The sequence below is a fragment of the Trichosurus vulpecula genome, chromosome 3 (assembly GCF_011100635.1).
Source record: "Trichosurus vulpecula isolate mTriVul1 chromosome 3, mTriVul1.pri, whole genome shotgun sequence".
Classification (NCBI taxonomy): Eukaryota; Metazoa; Chordata; class Mammalia; order Diprotodontia; family Phalangeridae; genus Trichosurus; species Trichosurus vulpecula.
The window spans coordinates 144323659-144344292 of NC_050575.1; the positions used below are offsets into that span (position 1 = coordinate 144323659).

Genomic DNA, 20634 nt, shown 5'->3' on the forward strand with positions numbered 1-20634 from the left:
CATATGCCTATTGATAGCTTTGATAACTTCAACTGAAAACTGATCATATCTTTTGATCATTTATCAATTGAGGAATGGCTCTTATTCTTATAAATTTGACTCAGTTCTCTGTATGTTTGGGAAATGAGATTTTTATCAGAGAAACTTGCTTCAAATTTTTTTTCACAGTTACTGGTGCTAACTATACTTCCCTCCATTCTATTCCCTCCACCCTGTTTATTCTATTCTCTCTCTCCTTCCAGTCTGTGCCTCCTCAAAAGGGTTTTGCTTCTGACTACGTCTCCCCTACTCTGCCCTCCCTTCTATCACCCACCCTCTCCTTCTCTTATCCCCTCTCCCTCCTACTTTCCTGTGGGGTAGGATAGATTTCTGTACCTAATTGAGTGTGTATGTTATTCCCTCTTTGAGCCAATTCTGATGAGAGTAAGGTTCACTCACTCTCCCTTGCCTCCCCCCGCTTCTTCCCCTCCACTGCAAAAGCTTTTTCTTGCCCCTTTTATGTGAGATAATTAACCCCACTCTACCTCTCCCTTTCTCCCAGTACATTCCTCTCTCATGTCTTAATTTTATTTTTTAGATATCATCCCTTCATATTCACCTCACACCTGTACCCTCTGTCTATACATACTCCTTCTAACTACCCTAATATTGAGAAAGGTCTTATGAGTTACAAATATCATCTTCCCATGTAGGAAATATGCAAACAGTTTAACCTTATTAAGTCCTTTATGATTCCTTTTCCTGTTTCACCTTTTAATGCTTTTCTTGAGTCTTGTATTTGAAAGTCAAATTTTCTATTCAGCTCTGGTCTTTTCATCAAGAATACTTGAAAGTCCTATATCTCATTGAATGTCCACTTTCCCCCTGAAGAATTACACTCCATTTCACTGGGTAGTGGATTCTTCCTTGTAATCCTAGTTCCTCTGCCCTCTGGCATATCATATTCTAAGCACCCCAATCCTTTAATGTAGATGCAGCTAAATCTTGCGTTATGTTGACTCTGGCTCCACTATACTTGAATTGTTTCTTTCTGGCTGCTTGCAATATTTTCTCTTTGAGCTAGGAGCTCTGGAATTCAGCTATAATATTCTTGGCAGTTTTCATTTTGGGATCACTTTCAGGAGATAATCAGTGGATTTTTGCAATTTCTATTTTACCCTCTGGTTCTAGAATATCAGGGCAGTTTTCCTTCATAATTTCTTGAAAGATGATGTCTAGGCTCTTTTTTATGATGAGGACTTTTAGGCAGTCCAGTAATTTTTAAATTACCTCTCCTGGATCTATTTTCCAGGTCAGTTGTTTTTCCAATGAGATATTTCACATTGTCTTCTATTTTTTCATTCTTTTGGTTTTGTTTTATAATTTCTTGATTTCTCATAGAGTCATTAGCTTCCATTTGCTCCATTCTAATTTTTAAGGGATTATTTTCTTCAGGGATCTTTTGGACCTCCTTTTCCACATGGCCAATTCTGCTTTTTAAGGAATTCTTTTCCTCATTGGCTTTTTGGAACTCTTTGCCCTTTGGGTTAGTCTATTTTTTAGGGTGTTATTTTCTTCAGTATTTTTTTTTGTGTCTCTTTTAGCAAGCTGTTGACTCATTTTTCATGATTTTCTTCTATCACTGTCATTTCTTTTCCTAATTTTTCCTCCACTTCTCTTACTTGATTTTCAAAATCCTTTTTGAGCTTTTCTATGGCCTGCAACCGATTCACATTTTTCTTGGAGGCTTTGGATGTAGGAGCTTTGACTTTGTTGTCTTCTGAGTGTGTGTTTTGATCTTCCTTGTCACCACAGTAACTTTCCATAGTCAGAATTTTTTTTGCTATTGTTTGCTCATTCCTCCAGCCTATTAGTTGACTTTTAACTCTTTCTTAAAGTAGGGCTCTGTTTCCAGGGTGGAAGGCACACTGTCCCAAGCTTTAGAGGTTTTTTATAGCTGTTTTCAGAGATACTTCTAGGAACTTGTAAGTTTTTCAGTTCTTCCAAGGTGGTATGATCTCCGGGCCTGTGCTCTGGTCTGTGAGTGACCACAAGCACTCTTTTCTGCTCTGGAACTGTGAGGCGGGTCCTCCCTCCACTGTGGCCGCAAGTTCTGCTATTCTCCTCCTTGCCCTGGGACTGTGACCTGGATCTGGGTATGGGCAAAGCAACAGAGTCCTGCCTTCGTGCTAGCAAAAAGATGCCTGTAATCTCCTTCTGACCAGTTGTTTGACCCCCTTACTGTCTGTGGGCTGAGCTCCAGAAGTAGCCTCTGCTGCTGCCACTGCCAATTCACTCACTCCCATGGCCTGCTCCTAGTTTCCTGGAGCTGTGGCCTTTGCTGGACTGCACTCCACTCTCATCCAGGTGCAACAGACCTTTTCTGCTGACCTTCTAAGTTATCTTTGGCGTCTGTAGGCCAAGAGGTCTAGAAACTGCCATGACCAGTGATTCAGTGGCCCTGAGGCCTGCTCCTGGTTTACTGGGGCCCAGTCTGTGCTGGTACAGTGTGCACTGGACTATGCTCCTCTCTCATCCTGTTACAACAGACTTTTCCTGCTGACTTTCCAAGTTATCTTGGGTTGGAAATATGTTTCACTCTGTCTCTTTGTGGGTTTTGCTGCTCTAGAATTTGTTTGGTCATTTTTTTAAAAAGCTATTTAATGGGTTTAGGGGGAGAGATCAGATGAATCCCTGCCTTTAGTCTGCCATCTTGGCTCTGTCCCTTTCCCTCCTTTCGATAAACTACAGTGGCTTTGTTCTACCTATAGGATCAATTACAAAACCTTCTTTGGCTTTTAGAGTTTCACAACCTGGCTCCTTCTACCTTTCTCATCTTCTTATACTTTATTCTCCTCCACATACTCTTCAGTTCACTGACAATGGCATCCTTACTATCCCTAGAAAAGACACTCGATCTCCTGACCCCAGGCATGTCACCATGCCTGGAATACCCTTCCTTACATGGTCTTCTAATCTTCCATCAAGTTTTAACTAAAACCCCACCTTCCACACCAGGCCATTCCTAGCCCCCACCACAACGGTAGTACCTTCCTATCAATTCTAGTTTACCCTGTATATATCTTGTATATGCATTGTTGTTTGTATGTTATCACTCCCATTAGGCTATGAGCTCCTTTAACACAGGGACTGTTTTTCTTTGTATCTCTAGTGCTGAGGAAGCTAGGTGGTATAATAAGTGGATAAAGCAATCTGGCCTGAGACACTTACTAGCTGTGTGACCCTGGAAATAAGTCACTTAACCTGTTTGACTCAGTTTCCTCAACAGCAAAATAGGGATTACCTATCAGACACAACTGAAATGACTAAACAAAAACAAACCCTATCTTCCACGCTGGTGTGAGGGTTAAATGAGATAATAGTTATAAAGCTCTGAGCACAGTATCTGGAGTAAATACTAAAATGCTGTTGACTTGAATAAAGAAGTCTATCTTTCTAGATACCACTGAAACCTCCTGAGAAAATGTACTTATGAAGAAATGACAAACCACTAGTTTTCCCTTTTGAGGACCCTTTAGTATAAGTAGGTTAATACTATCTCCCTATCAACAAATCTAATGTCTCTCCAACATACTGTGTGTCAAAAAGCTTTTAGTGCACCTGAATGATAGCTGCCTTGAAAAGATACAAACATATAGACTATCAATGCATAAAGAAGCTCTGAGGAGCTGCTCTGTATGCTTCCAAAGCAACATTTCAAAACAAGTGGTAGTGGAACAAATGACAATGACTTTAAAAAGGCAAGGCAAGATATTATAGATCCTGAGATATGAATACAGGGTTGTTTTTAGAGGTCATGGTACTAATATTTGATAAGAAAACTCAATAAATTAAACATTAAACTGGCTTATTTTATTAAATTGGATAAAATGTACTATATGCACCTGACAATGACAAACACATTTCACATACCAAACTATGACTGTCAACATATTCAAAGCCAATAATGATTCTCCGAGATACTTTTCTCAAAATTATGGGGTTTAACTGACATATACCTTAAAATTTCATATATAAAATTATAAAAATATGTATTTGACATCAAGGAAATGAATAAAGAATGAGCAAGAATAGCAGAGCTCATAAGGATACTACAGGTTAAACTGCAATCTTAAGTGAATAATAACTATTTTAATACCATTAAAATTTCTTTTCAAGAGGCTATATGAAGAAATGATCTCTACCTTCTTACAATAGCATGTTAAAACACTAAATTAAAAATTAAAATACTACATTCATAGCAATATGAAAGGCAGACAGTTATATAACAAGTGGAAAATTTTACACTTAAATTAGTGGTTAATTAACCCTCATAAGTATATTTCATTCTTTTCTACTCTATGTTGCTTGTTGTAGATGCAAAATGTTATTTATAGGTCATGTTAAGTATTCACTTCAATAATGACTGACTTAACCTTTCTATTTAATGTCAAAGGGTTATATTTGAAAACGGAAACATTTTGGTATTTAAAGTTGTATACCTCATTACAATTTACCCCAAAAATGAAAAAAAAAGTTTTAGGCCAAATAGCTAGTTAGTAAATAAACAGATAAAGTCTAACGATGTTTCCAAAAATTATCTCATTACTTAGGTTGGATAAAATATTACATTTTTTAAATGAATGTCTTATTATGTGAGGCTGTGTGGCTTAGTGGATACAGAGTTGGTCCAGAAGCAGAAAGACTTTTTTTTAGGAGAAAAAAGTCATTCTATTATTTTCTGTTTGACATTCATAACCTGGTCTCTTCCTAATTTTCTAGTCTTATACTTTACTCCCCTTCACATACTCTGTGATACAGAGACACTGGCCTCCTTGCTATTCCTCTTATAAGACATTCCATTTCCCAGCTTCCTACTTTTGCCCCAGCTCTTCCCCCAGCCTGGAATTCTCTCTCCCCTCATTTCTATCTCGTGACTTCCTTCAGGTTCCAGCTGAAATTCCTTTCTAAAAGGAGCCTTTCCCAATCCAACTTAATGTTAGTATCTTTACTCTGTTGATTATTTCCAATTTATCAGGTATATATCTAGTACACCGTTATAGTTGTTTGCATGTTGTTTCTATCAATAGATTGTGAGTTCCTACAGAACAGTTTTTCTTTGTATCCTTTAGTACTTAGCACTGTGCTTGGTATATAGTTTGTGCTTTATAAACTTTTTTTTTGGCAGTAAAGGACTTATTTTTTAATTTACTTTTTATCACCTGGTACACGGTACCCCCATCTTAAGCCAAGTAGACACAACATACATTTGTTGAATTGAATAACAAAGAAGCTATTAGAAACTAACTTCAATTGCCTAAAATATGAGGATGTCCATGATAAAAGATTTTACCATTTACCCAAATGTCTCAATAACGAAACCTTCTCAAAAACCATTTCCTTTTCTTCCTTTCTTTTCTTTTTTCTCCCAAAGCTTTTCATGCTTCTCTTGATTCTTGTATTTGAAAGTCAAATTTTCTATTCAGCTCTGGTCTTTTCATCAAGAATGCTTCAAAGTCCTCTATTTCACTGAATGTCCATTTTTCCCCCTGAAGGATCATACTCAGTTTTGCTGGGCAAGTGATTCTTGGTTTTAATCCTAGCTCCTTTGACCTCCAGAATATCATATTCCAAGCCCTCCAATCCCTTAACATAAAAACTGCTAAATCTTGTATTGTCCTGATTATGTTTCCACAATACTTGAATTGCTTCTTTCTGGATGCTTGCAATATTTTCTCCTTGACCTGGGAACTCTGGAATTTGGCAACGATGGTATTAGGAGTGTTTTTTTGGGGGGATCTCTTTCAGGAGGTGATCGGTAGATTCTTTCAATTTCTATTGTTCTAGAATATCAGGGCAGTTTTCCCTGATAATTTCTCGAAAGATGATGTCTAGGCTCTTTTTTGACCATGGCTTTCAGGTAGTCCAATAATTTTAAAATTCTCTCTCCTGGATCTATTTTCCAGGTCAGGTGTTTTTCCAATGAAATATTTCACACTGTCTTTTATTTTTTCATTCTTTTGGTTTTATTTTATAATTTCTTGATTTCTCATAGAGTCATTAGCTTCCTTTTGCTCCATTCTAATTTTTATGGAATTATTTCCTTCAGTGAGCTTTTGGACCTTCACATGGCCAGTTCTCTTTTTAAGGCATTCTTCTCCTTACTGGCTTTTTGGACCTCTTTTGCCATTTGGGTTAGTCTATTTTTAAGGTGTTATTTTCTTCAGCATTTTTGGGGTCTCCTTTAGCAAGCTGTTGACTTGGTTTTCATGATTTTCTTGCATCATTTTTATTTCTCTTCCCAATTTTTCTTCTGCTTCTCTTACTTGATTTTCCAAATCCTTTTTAAGCTCTTCCATGGCCTGTGACCAATTCATATTTTTCTTGGAGGCTTTGGATTTAGGAGCTTTGAGGGGTTTTATGCAGTTGTTTTCAGAGATACTTCTATGAACCTGTAAATATTCAGCCCTTCCAAGGTTGTATGATCAAAGGAGATGTGTTTACTCCTCTCCTGGTCTGTGAGTGACCACAAGCACTCTTTTCTAAGTTGGAACTGTGAGGAGGATTCCTTCTCCACTGCAGCCACAAGCTCTGCCATGCCAGTGCTCCGTCTCACTCCAGGATCACAACCTAGGACTGTGACCCAGATCTGAGCATGGGCAAAGCAAGAGAATTCTGCCTCAGTGCCAGCAAAGAGATCCTTGCAATCCCCCTCTGATCAGCTGCTTGATACCCTCACCATCTGTGGACTGAGAGCTCTGGAAGCAGCCACCACTGCTGCCACCTCCTCTGCTGACCTCCTGGGGCTAGGGCTGGACCGTGCTCCTCTCTCACCTAGGTCTGAGAGACCTTTCCTACTGACCTTCTAAGTTGTCTTTGGCATTTGTGGGCTGAGAAGTCTGGAAACCACCACAGTGATTCAGTCCCCTCAGGTCTGCTCTGTCCCCATTTGTGCCAGCATGGCCCATGCTGCACTGTGCGTTTGCTCCTCTCAGACTGGTGCAACAGACCTTTCCTGCTGACCATACAGGTTGTCTTTGGTTCAAAATTTGTTTCACTCTGTCATTCTGCGGCTTCTGCTGCTCTAGAATTTGTTTAGAGTCATTTTTTTTTCAGGTATTTGGAGGGGTTTGGGGGGGGGAGCTCAAGCAAGTCTCTGCTTTTACTCCACCATCTTGGCTCTGGCTCCCCGCCCCCCCCATAAACTCTTGTTGACTTGACTTCTTACATATACCTGCTGTGTGACAAACAGCAAAGTCACTTAACCTTTCAGTGACACTAACAACTCCTTAAGAGTATGCATAAGTTGTAGAAAATGTACTAATCTGTGCTGGTAAAAGGAGTTCCTTACACTGGGAAAGATATATCTGGGGTCCTCTTTATCCCCATTTTCCTTTTCTGTTTCATTGGATAGCAAAACGCTACTTTATATGAGGACTAGATTCATACAATTTATTGATATTTTAAGAATTGTTTTTCTTTATAAAACAAAACAAAACGCTAAATGTTTATAAGATTACAGCAGAAAGGGATATTAACCTAGATTTATTCTTAAAGCTTGATATTGATATATTCCCCTGATAACTCCTCAAGGTTATCTCCCTGGTCACATATGTAATAACTCATGTATAATATGGTAGGAAGATACCATTCATGAGTATTAAAGGCCGTTACTTGGTATATCCAAACAATTTTTTTTTGTCAATAAGTTATATATACAATGAGACGTTGCAATCTTTACACTGATCAGTCAGTAATATTACTCTACATATGTGGTCTTCTATAGAAAATCATCTCTGGGAGCTTACCTCTTCTTTCCCCAAATTTTCATGTATAAGGTATTTTCCTGTTTTATAAAGATGGGAAAAGTAGGTATTCGTATAGGCTGGGAGTTATATATTACTTTCTCACTTTAAAAAAATATATAAAGTACTATCCTTGGTTCTTTCCATTTGTTTAAGGTAGTGTGATAATTGATCTAAGTGCTTTTAAAATTGTGTTATTTATAGCAAAGATTTCTTTTGTACAAGTATCTTAAGATACAGTCACTTCTTAAGTGACATGGCCATTTCTTTAACAGGAACAGAGATTGCTCAAGTCCAAGTGTAGTGGTTCTATCATTATTTGTGAGAATAAAGTGCTAAAGCATCAGAAGATGTTTCACTTAATGTCTCTTTGATGCTTTTCTTTTAAATACATTTGCAAAAAGTCCTCAGTTGGTCTGGGTTAGCTGGGTCTCATACCAAACCCTCTGTAAGGCCATTTTACCCTCAGTGCTTTTCACTATTTTGCATGGTTAATTCTATCCTTCTCCTCAATAATGTTTTGCAAATAAGATTATGTTGTAAACTGATGTTACCTGGACTAACATGACTCTCCCCTGGCAAAGAAATGAAGTTTCTGCAGGCTGAAGTAGTGTCTGTGCTCTTTTGGCTTCTTCCTACTCTTCCTCATAGACAGAGGACTGGCAGGAGACTTTAGAACTTCTTAGAGTCAACAAAACATAGCATTATAGATCTCAAGCTCAAAGGGAGCTCAGAGGCCATCTAGTCCAAATCCTGTACTTTACAGATGAGGTAACAGGTCCAGGAAGTTAAGTGATTTGCTTGTAGTCACATAAGGACTAAACAATAGAGATCAGACTCCTTCCAGGGCTTCTGACTCCACATTCAGTATATTGCCTCCTGGTAACTGCTATGCACCAGGTAAACTTTTAATGTCTTTATTTCTGTCCATATCTCACTTTCCAGAGTAGAAGGTATATTTAAATAGGTGACATTGGTCCAGATATCAAGAAGATATTTCTCTCAATCTTTACTTCCCTTTCTGATAAGGTCAATGAAATTAAATTCAAATAAATATTTATAAAGTACCTACTGTGGTGCAGGGGCAGCTAGGTGGTACAGTGGATAGAATGCTGAGCCTAGAGTCATAAAGACTGACCTTCCTGAGTTCAAATCTGGCCTCAGACACTTACTAGCTGTGCAAACCTGGGCAAGTCACTTACCCCTGTTTGCCTGTTTTCTCATTTGTAAAATGAGCTGGACAAGCAAACTGGGAAATCACTCTATTATCTTGCTAAAAAAAAAATCCCAAACGGGGTCAAAGAGTTAGACACTACTGACTGAACAACTATGGTGCTGAGCACACAGAGCAGAAACAACCACCCTACCTTCAAGGAGTTTGCATTCTACCAAGAAAAAGATAATGTGCATACAAATAAGTACAAGAAAAGATGAACTGTGGAAGGGGATAGCACACTAATTTCTTGGGGGAGGAGAGAGCTCAGGAAAGATCTCTGAAGAAGGTAGTATTTGAGCTGAGCTGTACAAAAGAATAAGGATTCAAGGATTCCAATGAGATGGAGAAGAAAAGAGGCTTTGTTTTACGCATTCAAAAGCATGGAGGTGGAAGATGGAGTGGTTAGAATACAGGTATTACTCCAATTTGGCTAGAATGTAGAGTTCATGAAGGACAATACTATGAAATAAGTATGGAAAGATAGGAGTGATTAGTATTTTAACTTAGGAACAATGGGAAGTAACCAAGTTTCTGAACAAAGCAGAGACTGCTTTAGGAATATTACTTAGGCAGTTACTTAAAATACTGGAGAGGAGAGAGAATAGAAGCAATCTGATTTGCTTTAATGAAGGCCAGTTCAGTGCAAAGGCAGGGAAATGGAGGTGGTGTTATATATGAAGAATAGCAAGGTGGTCAGTTTGTTTGAGTGAGGCTGGAGGCAGACTGGGAAGGGCTAAAATGTCAAACAGAGAAGTTCATAATTTAATCCTAGGAGCAAGAGGGTGCAAATGGAACTTATCAAGAGGTGGTGTGACATTATCAAACCCATATTTTAGGAACATCCTTGGCAAATGTGTGGAGGATAGATTGGAGGGTAAAGACTTTAGGCAGAAAGATTAATTAGGAGGCTATGGTAATAGTTCAAGCAACAGGTAGTGAAAACATGAATTAAGATAGTAGCTCTCTAAGTAGGCAGGAGGGGACAGGTGTGAGAGATATTATGGAGCAACAAACAAGATTTGGAAAGTAACTGTATAGGGTGGAGGTGAAGGAGAGAGAGTAATTGAAAATACTGATGAGGCTGCAAATCTGGGTAAATGGAAGGACTTTGGCAGACATGGTTCCCTTGATAGAAGCAGGAAAGATCTAGAGACAGGTGGGTTTTGGGACTAGTATAATGAGTTTTGTTTTGGACATGCCAGTGGGGAGAGGAGGAGGAAGAATGAGGAGAAAGGAGAAAAGAAATCTTTGATCTAAATGTATTCTATTGCTCAGTAAGTCAAAGGACACACATAACACTGGAATAGTGACATTAATAATAGTAAAAGCTTATTAAGCACCTTCTATATGCCAGGCACTATACAAAGCACTCCGGATAAAAATGCGGAAAAAAAAAAGACAATCTCTGCCTTCTTAGAGTTTACAATCTAATGAGGGAGGAAAACACAAAAGAAGGAAGGTGAAAAGAAGGGGGTGGGATGGCCTTTGTGATATTCACTTAAATGGGATGTCTGTGTTGAGCTTCCTCCTTAAATGGAGGCGTTGGAGTTCATGGTTCTACTCTCTAATCCGAGAGGCAGAGGGTAATGGTGAGGTTTGAGTACCAAGATCTTGCATGATGGGTTTGGAGGGAAAGATAAAGATAGAGTCTGGTTTTTGACATGTTGTCTTTGAGATGATTATGGACCATCCAATTTGAGATGTCAAAGAAGCAGTTGGTGATGAATGACAGAAACTGCAGAGAGAGGCCAGGGCTGGATATATAGAAAGCTGATACTTAAGATATTCCAATAGGCAGAATTTACTATCCATTTGAATAAATTTGTGCTTTCTTCTCTCAGACAGTGGAAATTATAGAACTCAGCATGTTCACTGTTTTGTACAAATGCTAAGAAAATTGGGGCCAAATTCAGTGCTCAATTGTGGTAATAAGTTTATCTCATGTACCTGGTAACTCCTGTTCCCTCTGCTACTTTTATGCTGTGTTCAGTTTTTTTTTTTTTACTTCAGAGTCATTATATTTAACTTTATAAGCTGTTTCGAGTTCTTTTAAAATTTGAGTGCAAATCCTAAATAAGAATATAATACAAATATCTATATTGTGTACACACACGTACACACATGTCACCTTTAGATACAAGGCACTGTGTGAGGTATTGTAAAAGACACATTATGTGGATCCTATCCTCTATTTCAGGAACAAAGACAAACATGAAAACTTAAAAAGCATGAAAATAAAAATAATTAAATTTTACTATTGCTATATGACTGTAACTATAAGGCAGAAAGTCATTAGAATATTTTAGCTAATAAATACTACAGGAACTTATTAATGCAGGAAAAGATCTCTGTGCTATGAAGGTCTGGAAAGGGTGCCTGACAAAGAGAAGCTTTTCATAAAAATTGTAAATTTGTTTTCTGAGTTTTTCCATATTTAAGAGTGACTTTATGCTACCATAAATGTAAACTTAGTCATTAAATACTACGACAAAGCCCATGATAATTATAATAAGCTCCATCAAACATTCAGCTCTTTTATGTTTTCCTGATTAAGGAAAACTATAGGAAACCACACACATTAACCCTCTAGCATCATTTAAAACATACAGGTTTTAATTTAATTCTCTTTAGATAAATTGGGTTCTTGGTTATGCAAATGGACAAGCAATTCACCCTTTGGGATTTTAAACATTTACGGCATGTTGATCTTCACACTGGAAACTCCATTTATTCTAGGGGAAAAGCAAGAAATATTGCCATGAGCAATGCAAGATCTACTCTGTATCAGCAGGCTTTTAGAACTCATTATTTTTATGTGCAGCACTTCATATGCTAACTGTTATTGTAAGAGAACCATTTTATTTATTTCATCTGCATTCTGTTTTTCATGCTCATAAAAAATTAACTTTGGCTGAAAGGACAGAAGAAAGAGAGGCTAAGTATAAACTGGATCAGGTTAATTCTCAGATTTATCTGTTTTATAAACTACATAATAACAGCAATAATAATGATAGCTAACATTTACACAGTGCTTTAGGTTTGCAAAGTGCTTTACATGTTATCTCTTGATTTGATCCTCACAATAATCCTGTGAGGTATGTGCTATAGATCTCTCTGTTCTCCCACTCCCTCTGTTCTACAGATGAGAAAACTGAGGAGCTGAGTTCACTTCCCACCTGGCTGTGCTCTTTTGGACTTCATCATGCTCTCCAGAACCTGAAAGATCATTCCAACTCTGAACCTCACATCTCATCAGTAGCCCCTTCTCCTGGGGCCCTTCTCTCCCTCTGGTTGCAGAAGGTGGAAGGTAGACAGTGGAGAATTCCTCCTGGACTTCTCATTTAAGGAGGGTGCCCACGGCAGCCATCTCTTCATTCCCATCTGATTGTACTCTGCTAGACTTCATCACGTCTCTGTACTTGGGTTACAAAGTCCTCCCCTCCCTGCTTTTCAATTTAGCAATGCCTGGCACACAGTAGGTAACTAAATGTTTAGTGACTGACTGAGGGTCAGGGATGTTAGGTGCATTGCCCAGGATAAGATTTATTTATACAGTATAGCAAAAGCAATCAACATTAGGACCAAATCAATGGGGAAGGGTTCTTTAATAACTAATCATTTAAAGGGTTGCCTGTAAGTCATTAATTGTAAGCTGCACCAAGGGTGGTATGCTACTCCTGATGGGATCCTGAATCCATAAAAGGGTCAAAGTAATGACATATATAATTTTTTTTTTATTATTATTATTATTTTTTAATGCAATTTATTTATTTAACATATTTGGTTTTCAGCATTGATTTTCACAACAGTTTGGATTACAAATTTTCTCCCCATTTCTGCCCTCCCCCCCCACTCCAAGATGGCGTATATTCTGGTTGCCCTGTTCCCCAGTCAGCCCTCCCCTCTATCACCCCCCTCCCCTCTCATCCCCTTTTCCCTTCCTTTCTTGTAGGGCAAGATAAATTTCTACGCCCCATTGCCTGTGTATCTTATTTTTTAGTTGCATACAAAAAGTTTTTTTGTTTTTGAACATCTGATTTTAAAACTTTGAGTTCCAAATTCCCTTCCCTCTTCCCTTCCCACCCACCCTCCCTAAGAAGTTGAGCAATTCAACCTAGGCCACACATGTATTATTATGTATAACCCTTCCACAATATTCATGTTGTGAAAGGCTAACTACATTTTGCTCCTTCCCAACCCATCCCGCTTTATTGAATTTTCTTCCTTGACCCTGTCCCCTTTCCAAAGTGTTTGTTTTGATTACCTCCACCCCCATCTGCCCTCCACTCCATCATCCCCCTGCCTTTTATTTTTTTTTTTTATCTTCCTCCCTCTTCTTTCCTGTGGGGTAGGATACCCAACTGAGTATGTATGGTATTCCCCCTCAGGCCAAATCTGATGAGAGCAAGGTTCACTCATTCCCCCCTCACCTGCCCACTCCCCTCCTCTCCTAGAACTGCTTCCTCTTGCCACCTTTATGGGAGATAATCCACCCCATTCTATCTCTCCCTATCTCCCTCTCTCAGTAAGTTACTCTCTCATCCCTTAATTTCATTTTATTTCTTTTAGCTATCTTCCCTTCATCCTCAACTCACCCTGTGTCTGCTCTCTCTCTTTTACATATATATATATACACACATACATACACATACATACATATACACATAGATACATGCATACATACACATTCACTTATATATATACATAAACATATATATATGCATATATATATATGCATATTCCCTTCAACTACCCTAATACTGAGGTCTCATGAATCATACTCATCATCTTTCCATGTAGGAATGTAAACAAAACAGTTCAACTTTAGTAAGTCCCTTGCAATTTCCGTTTCTTGATTACCTTTTCATGCTTCTCTTGATTCTTGTGTTTGAAAGTCAAATTTTCTATTCAGTTCTGGTCTTTTCACTGAGAAAGCTTGAAAGTCCTCCATTTTATTGAAAGTCCATATTTTGCCTTGGAACATGATACTTAGTTTTGCTGGGTAGGTGATTCTAGGTTTTAATCCTAGCTCCATTGACCTCCGGAATATCGCATTCCAAGCCCTTCGATCTCTTAATGTAGAAGCTGCCAGATCTTGGGTTATTCTGATTGGGTTTCCACAATATTCAAATTGTTTCTTTCTGGCTGCTTGCAGTATTTTCTCCTTGATCTGGGAGCTCTGGAATTTGGCAACAATATTCCTAGGAGATTTCTTTTTGGGATCTATTTGCGGAGGCAATCGATGGATTCTTTCAATTTCTATTTTGCCCTGTGGCTCTAGAATATCAGGGCAGTTCTCCTTGATAATTTCCTGAAAGATGGTATCTAGGCTCTTTTTTTGATCATGGCTTTCAGGTAGTCCAATAATTTTTAAATTATCTCTCCTGGATCTATTTTCCAGGTCAGTGGTTTTTCCAAGGAGATATTTCACATTGTCTTCCATTTTTTCATTCCTCTGGTTCTGTTTTATAATATCCTGATTTCTCATAAAGTCACTAGCTTCCACTTGCTCCAATCTAATTTTTAAAGTAGTATTTTCTTCAGTGGTCTTTTGGACCTCCTTTTCCATTTGGCTAATTCTGCCTTTCAAGGAATTCTTCTCCTCATTGGCTTTTTGGAGCTCTTTTGCCATTTGAGTTAGTCTATTTTGTAAGGTGTTGTTTTCTTCAGTGTATTTTTCAGTATTTTTTTGGGTCTCCTTTAGCAAGTCATTGACTTGTTTTTCATGGTTTTCTCGCATCCTTCTTATTTCTCTTCCCAATTTTTCCTCTACTTCTCTAACTTGCTTTTCCAAATCCTTTTTGAGTTCTTCTATGGTCTGGGGCCAGTTCATGTTTTTCTTGGAGGCTTTGGTTGTAGGCTCTATGACTTTGCTGTCTTCTTTAGGCTGTATGTTTTGGTCTTCTTTGTCACCAAAGAAAGAATCCAAAGTCTGAGACTGAATCTGGGCGCGTTTTCGCGTCCTGGCCATATTCCCAACCAACTAACTTGACCCTTGAGTTTTTCAGTGGGGTATGACTGCTTGTAGATTACAGAGTTCTATGTTCTACGTTTGGGGGGGAGGTGCCAGCTCTGTCAGAGCCGCACTCCTCCTTCCCCAAGGACCCCCAGTCCAGACTGGGCTCATATCTTCGGCAGGCTGTGCACCCCTGCTGTGATCCGCCACTTAATTCCCCCCACCAGGTGGGCCTGGAGCCGGAAGTAACAACAGCTGTAGCTGCCCCACCTCCGCTGCCCCCGGGGCTTCGGGGCTGGAAGCCGAACCGCGAACTCCTTCCACTCCCGCAGCTTTTCCCACTAACCTTCTCCGCAGTCTTTGTTGTTTGTGGGTCGAGGGGTCTGGTAACTGCTCACGTATTCAGGGCGCTAGGGCCCCCTCCGCCCGGCTTCCGGTCTGGATCGTCCACGCCGCTCAGGCTGGGCTCTGCTCCACTCCGTTCCCAGCTCCCAGCTCCCAGCTCCCAGCTCCCAGCTCCGTGTGGAATAGAGCTCACCCAGAGACTATCCGGGCTGTCCTGGGCTGGAGCCCTGCTTCCCTCTGTTGTTCTGTGGGTTCTGCCGTTCTAGAATTGGTTCAGAGCCATTTTTATAGGTTTTTGGAGGGACTCGGGTACGGAGCTCACTCTAGTCCGTGCTTACCAGCCGCCATCTTGGCTCCGCCCCCTATATAGCCTTGACATATATAATTTAAAGCAAACAAATGCAAACTCCTTTGAAAAGCAAACAAAGCTCAATGCTCTAGTAGCATCATGATTCACAAGTTGCCTTTGTATCTTTAAGTTCATTCTGTCACAGAACTACTTCCCATGCCCTCTTCAGAATCCATAACCACCCCAAAAAATGGAGCATATGACAACATCATTTAGTGTTCCTTTGCTGAGAGAAATGCAATCACTACTGGCTTATATGTGTGGCTAACCAAATGTGTCATTGCTGGAAGAAGATGGTAGAGCCTTGTCAAAGTGTATCTTTCTGAGGTAGAGATCCTAAACACTGATAAGGGTATCTAGACTGTAAGCTTCAAGAGAACAGGACTTCCAAGCTCCCTGTTACTGCTTCTGCTCCCTTTATGTCAAATGGAAGTGAAAGGCATAAAACATAACACTAGCTGAACAATTAAAAGCCTGAATCAGACGTGTTGTGATTTTTAAAAATGTTTTTTTCTTATTTCCAAAAATAAAAATGAGAAACAGAAAGAAGACTCAGAAGATGTTAAAAAAAAATCCTACTATCTTTAAGTAATCCTACAAGTCCATATATTCTAGGAAATATAACACATGTGTATGATAAGATTGGTAAGAATTCTGTTTCACAGTAAATATAACTTTTTCTTTGAGCCCAAAGGGCATAAAGTGGTGACTTGACAATGAGCAGCAATTCAATAAGTATTTACTAAGTACTGACTGTGTGCAAGGGATTGTGTTAGGTATTGGGAGTTCAAACACTAAATGACAAACAGTCCTTAGTATGAAGGAGCTTAAAATAATCAGGCAGCCTTTACCAGATCAAAAATAGTGGCAGCATAATTAAGATTCCTGTATGATTCTAACCCTTCACATGACTGATGGTTTAATGATTTAATCTAAATTATTCTATGTAGGCTTCATTTATCACTTTGCCCCATTTAACAACATAAGTTTTCAGAAATTAATTCTAAGGAATTCCAATGGTATAGACATACCTCAAATCATCAGAAATTACATTCTAGAATTTCAGTGTTTTGTGACAGAATGTCAAAACTCTTGCTTGTGAAAAACTACACTATATTTTATATGATCAAAATTATTTAAAAAAATATAACAGTTAAAAATGTTCTTACTTGGAAAAAAGTGCAAGTAAATGTTTCCTTATATTAATTTTTATTTTTCCAAATGTATCTACAAAATGAGTTAAGAGTCTTTTAGGACTAGTAGAAAGCTGAAAATTAAATCTATTATACTACATAATTACACACAATGGAGGCAAAGGTTTTTTTTTTTTTTAAATAAGTCAAATGAAGTTATTTCATATCACGTAAAGGTCAATAACAAAGATCAAGTTTTGCATTGTTCACAAGCTTTCAGTTTGAAAAGTCAAATATTATACACCCTGGTCAGGATTTGTTCATAGAAGCAATTTTTATAAAATAAGAATGCCTATGATTCTTGTTACCATATAGTATTAGCTATATAATGTTAATGAACTTTTCTATTTCATCTGCAGGAAGATTGTTTAACAATTCAAAGCAATTCGTTTAAGCTTCTTTCTACATATTCATGACATGAGACATTTAAGATATAAAATAAGCCTGAGTGAAGAGTTCTTTAAACACTTTTAGTTTTATATCCTTTGTGAGGGGATGCCTAAAGCACTGAAGCCAAGATTAAAAAGAATATTATGTGGCATGTTATGCAATTCATTTCCCATGCCAAGTGCTATAGTGAACACATTCCTTGTCTCTATTGAGCCTGAATTAAAAATCTACATTAACATCTAAATACTATGAAATATGTATAATGAGTATTGTATTTCTTACCTAATCAAAAGGGGGTGGGTGAAGGGGCTGAAGGGAGAAAATTTGGAACCGAAAATTTTTAAAAATGATAATATGCTGTAATAGCAATTTAGATTTGAAGATCTTTCCCACCCATTAACAGGCCATGTGACCTGCTTATGTCACAGGAAGCCTAAGACATACCGGTAGGAGGAGCTTCCTGACAGGAAAAGGAAGTTATATCATAGGAAATGCAGAGAGAGAGAGAGAGAGAGAGGGAGAGAGAGGGAGAGAGAGAGAGAGAGAGAGAGAGAGAGAGAGAGAGAGAGAGAGAGAGATGTTATGTCTGCTAATGGCCACCCTTGTGACTGTTAGAACTGAACAGGCTGATTTAGCTGTACTGTGAGTTTGTGTTTGGGGAAGACCCTAGCAGGGGGTCGGAGAGGTTTTGAGATGGTGAGGCTCCAGGCTGTGACATAGTGTTTAAAGTTTCTTGCTGTTATGATAAAGTGTACTGACTGGCTGTGGGAGCTGAACATTTGGTTATGGGACATGGTTTTCTGGTGTCTGAATAAATGTTATACTTCTTTTACCTTCTTTATGGAGAGTCTCTCATACTCTGCGATACAGAACTACACAGGCATATTCACGATTATCACTGATGTTGTGTTTATTGCCTTACTGTTTTATATGCACACTATGAAAACTTAGATGGTAACCAGTGAAATCTTAGTTAAAAATTGTACCAATAAAAGGAGCTTCTTCTTCTTCTTTTGTTTTTTTTTTGCTTCACAAACTAGTAGACTTGATAGGAATCAAGGATGAAAAAATAATTACAGAGGAGCAAAATATATGATACCCATTTTGACATTTTAAAAAGGATCAACATGTTTTTCAAGATTGTATTATCAATGATCATTTATCTTGACAAATAGTTGAGCTATAACTTACAGGAATGTCTTGGGGAGGGGGGTGGGTAACAAATATGTTTTCAAAATTGAGCTTATTTTCTTAGGTTCTATTAATGATGGGTCTGAACAACTTCATGCTGTCAGAAGAGCCTTATTTCAAAGACATCCACTGAGAAATAGTGGAAAATATAAAATGATTGCCCCAGTCCTTGCCTTTAACATTCCCCATCTATTTCAGGAAACAGATACAGAACACATTCAGAAAGTGTTAAGTCATATCCAATTATATGACATTTTCTACAACTAAATAGCAAAGTGACCATTCTTCTCAATACTGAGGACATCAGCAAAAGCTGGTAACACAATTCTGCTTTTTGTTGTGTTAATATCACAACATTTATTCTAAACACTAAGCCTTCCTTGTTCAATTCAACAATATATTCAACAACTATGTTGTGACTTCTATGCACAAGATCCTGTGCTAAACCCTTCTTCTAGCTTTGAATATACTTTTTATGGTCTAGAGCAGAGGTGTCAAATGCTTGCAAAACTCTAGAGTGTGCTGAACCAGATTAAAATGAAACAGGGAAACATTTAACAAAATAAATAAAAATACAAGACAACACAGATAATGTTAATTTGTAGTTTTCTAAGTCAGTATGCAGCCAGCAAGGATCTGTTTCTATTTGAGTTTGACAACATTTATATAGAACATTTTAACAAGTTGCTGTGCTCCAATATTTTAAAAGTTGTAACACATATGTAGAAATGTTTCATATCTCTCTAGTAATCTTTAACCTAGGGTCTATGAATATATACTTCTGAGACAGGGTCCATACACTTCACCAGATTGTGCTAGGGGATCATGACACACAAAAACATTAAGGCTAACAGAGCTAGAGACAATGAAGAATCAATTGCAGTAGGGTTATATATATGTTTTCCACCATATAGGTGTTCCTGTACTGTCTTAACAGAAAGTCATAAGATCATATATTAGGGGATGCAATGGAGAGAGTTCTAAACTAGGAGTTAAGATCTGAGTTCAAATCCTGCTTTAGACACTTAATAGCTATATGACCCTGGAAAAGTCATAACCTCTGCATGCTTCAGTATCCTCATCTATAAAATGGGAATAATAATAGCACCTATCTCTCAGGGTTTTTGTGAAGATCAAATAGAATAATATTTATAAAGTGCTTTATAAACCTTAAAGTGCTATGTGTGTGCGTGTGTGTATATAATGCTATTATATGTATGCGTATATATATATATATAGAGAGTGCTACATATGTATATATATATGTATATGCTATCATTATCATCATGATCATCATTATTATGTGATTTAAAACTAGAAGTGACCTTAGAAATCATCTAAGTGTAACACCCCCCCCACACCCTTTTATATCTGAGGAACCTGAGGCTTGGAGAAGTTAAGTGACTTAGCACAGTAACTAAGATAACAAATAATAGATTAAGGGATTAATTTGATTCAGATGACTTTTTTTCTTTCATTGAACTTGTAAAGCACTTTGAAAACAAGGTGCTTTTTACAAATGTCAGCTATTAGTATTATCAACACTGCTATTGTACGGGTTATTCAATAGCTCCATATGATCAAGTATTGATTCTGCTTGAAAAACCCATCTAAGAATGAAAAATATTAACAATTTACTGTAATGCATTAAATAAGCACTTACTAGATTCCAAGCACTCTGTGAAGGGCTGGATATACAAATAAAACAATGAAACAGTCCCTGTTCCCATAAAGCTTATGTTCTAATGGAAAAGACAATCCATAAAAAGGAGCGGTGGCCTAGTAAGTCATGGTCTGGGAAGTCACAAGTATGGTCGACTGAAACTCCTTTTCCAGAGGCAATAGTGTCAGTTTGGTGCCACTTCTCAGAAAAAGAGGTGAAATGTACGCAAAACTGACAAATTACTTCTGTTGATTAGATGAACAAATGTGAGTTGCTGATTTTCTTGATACTTTAGCCCATTAGCTAATAAGTGTCTAAGGTAAAATTTGAACTCTTGTTTTCTTGACTCCAGGTCCAGGACTATTCACTGTCACCTAGCTGCCTATACATATAATGTTTATGTAAGAACTTGTATAAATAAATTTTATTTATTCTAAAAACCTAGAAAACATTACATTTTGATCTACACATCTGTCTGGCTTAACTGTTCAAGTCGAACTTTAGCTAAAACCAAATTATTAAATGGTAAATTTAACAAGACTAACAG

General features: G+C 37.9%; 1 protein-coding gene across 1 annotated transcript in view; it reads right to left on the minus strand.

Moving 5' to 3' along the window:
- ITFG1 (integrin alpha FG-GAP repeat containing 1) overlaps positions 1-20634 on the minus strand; it is a 266220-nt gene that overhangs the window by 176092 nt on the left and 69494 nt on the right. The window lies entirely within an intron of this gene.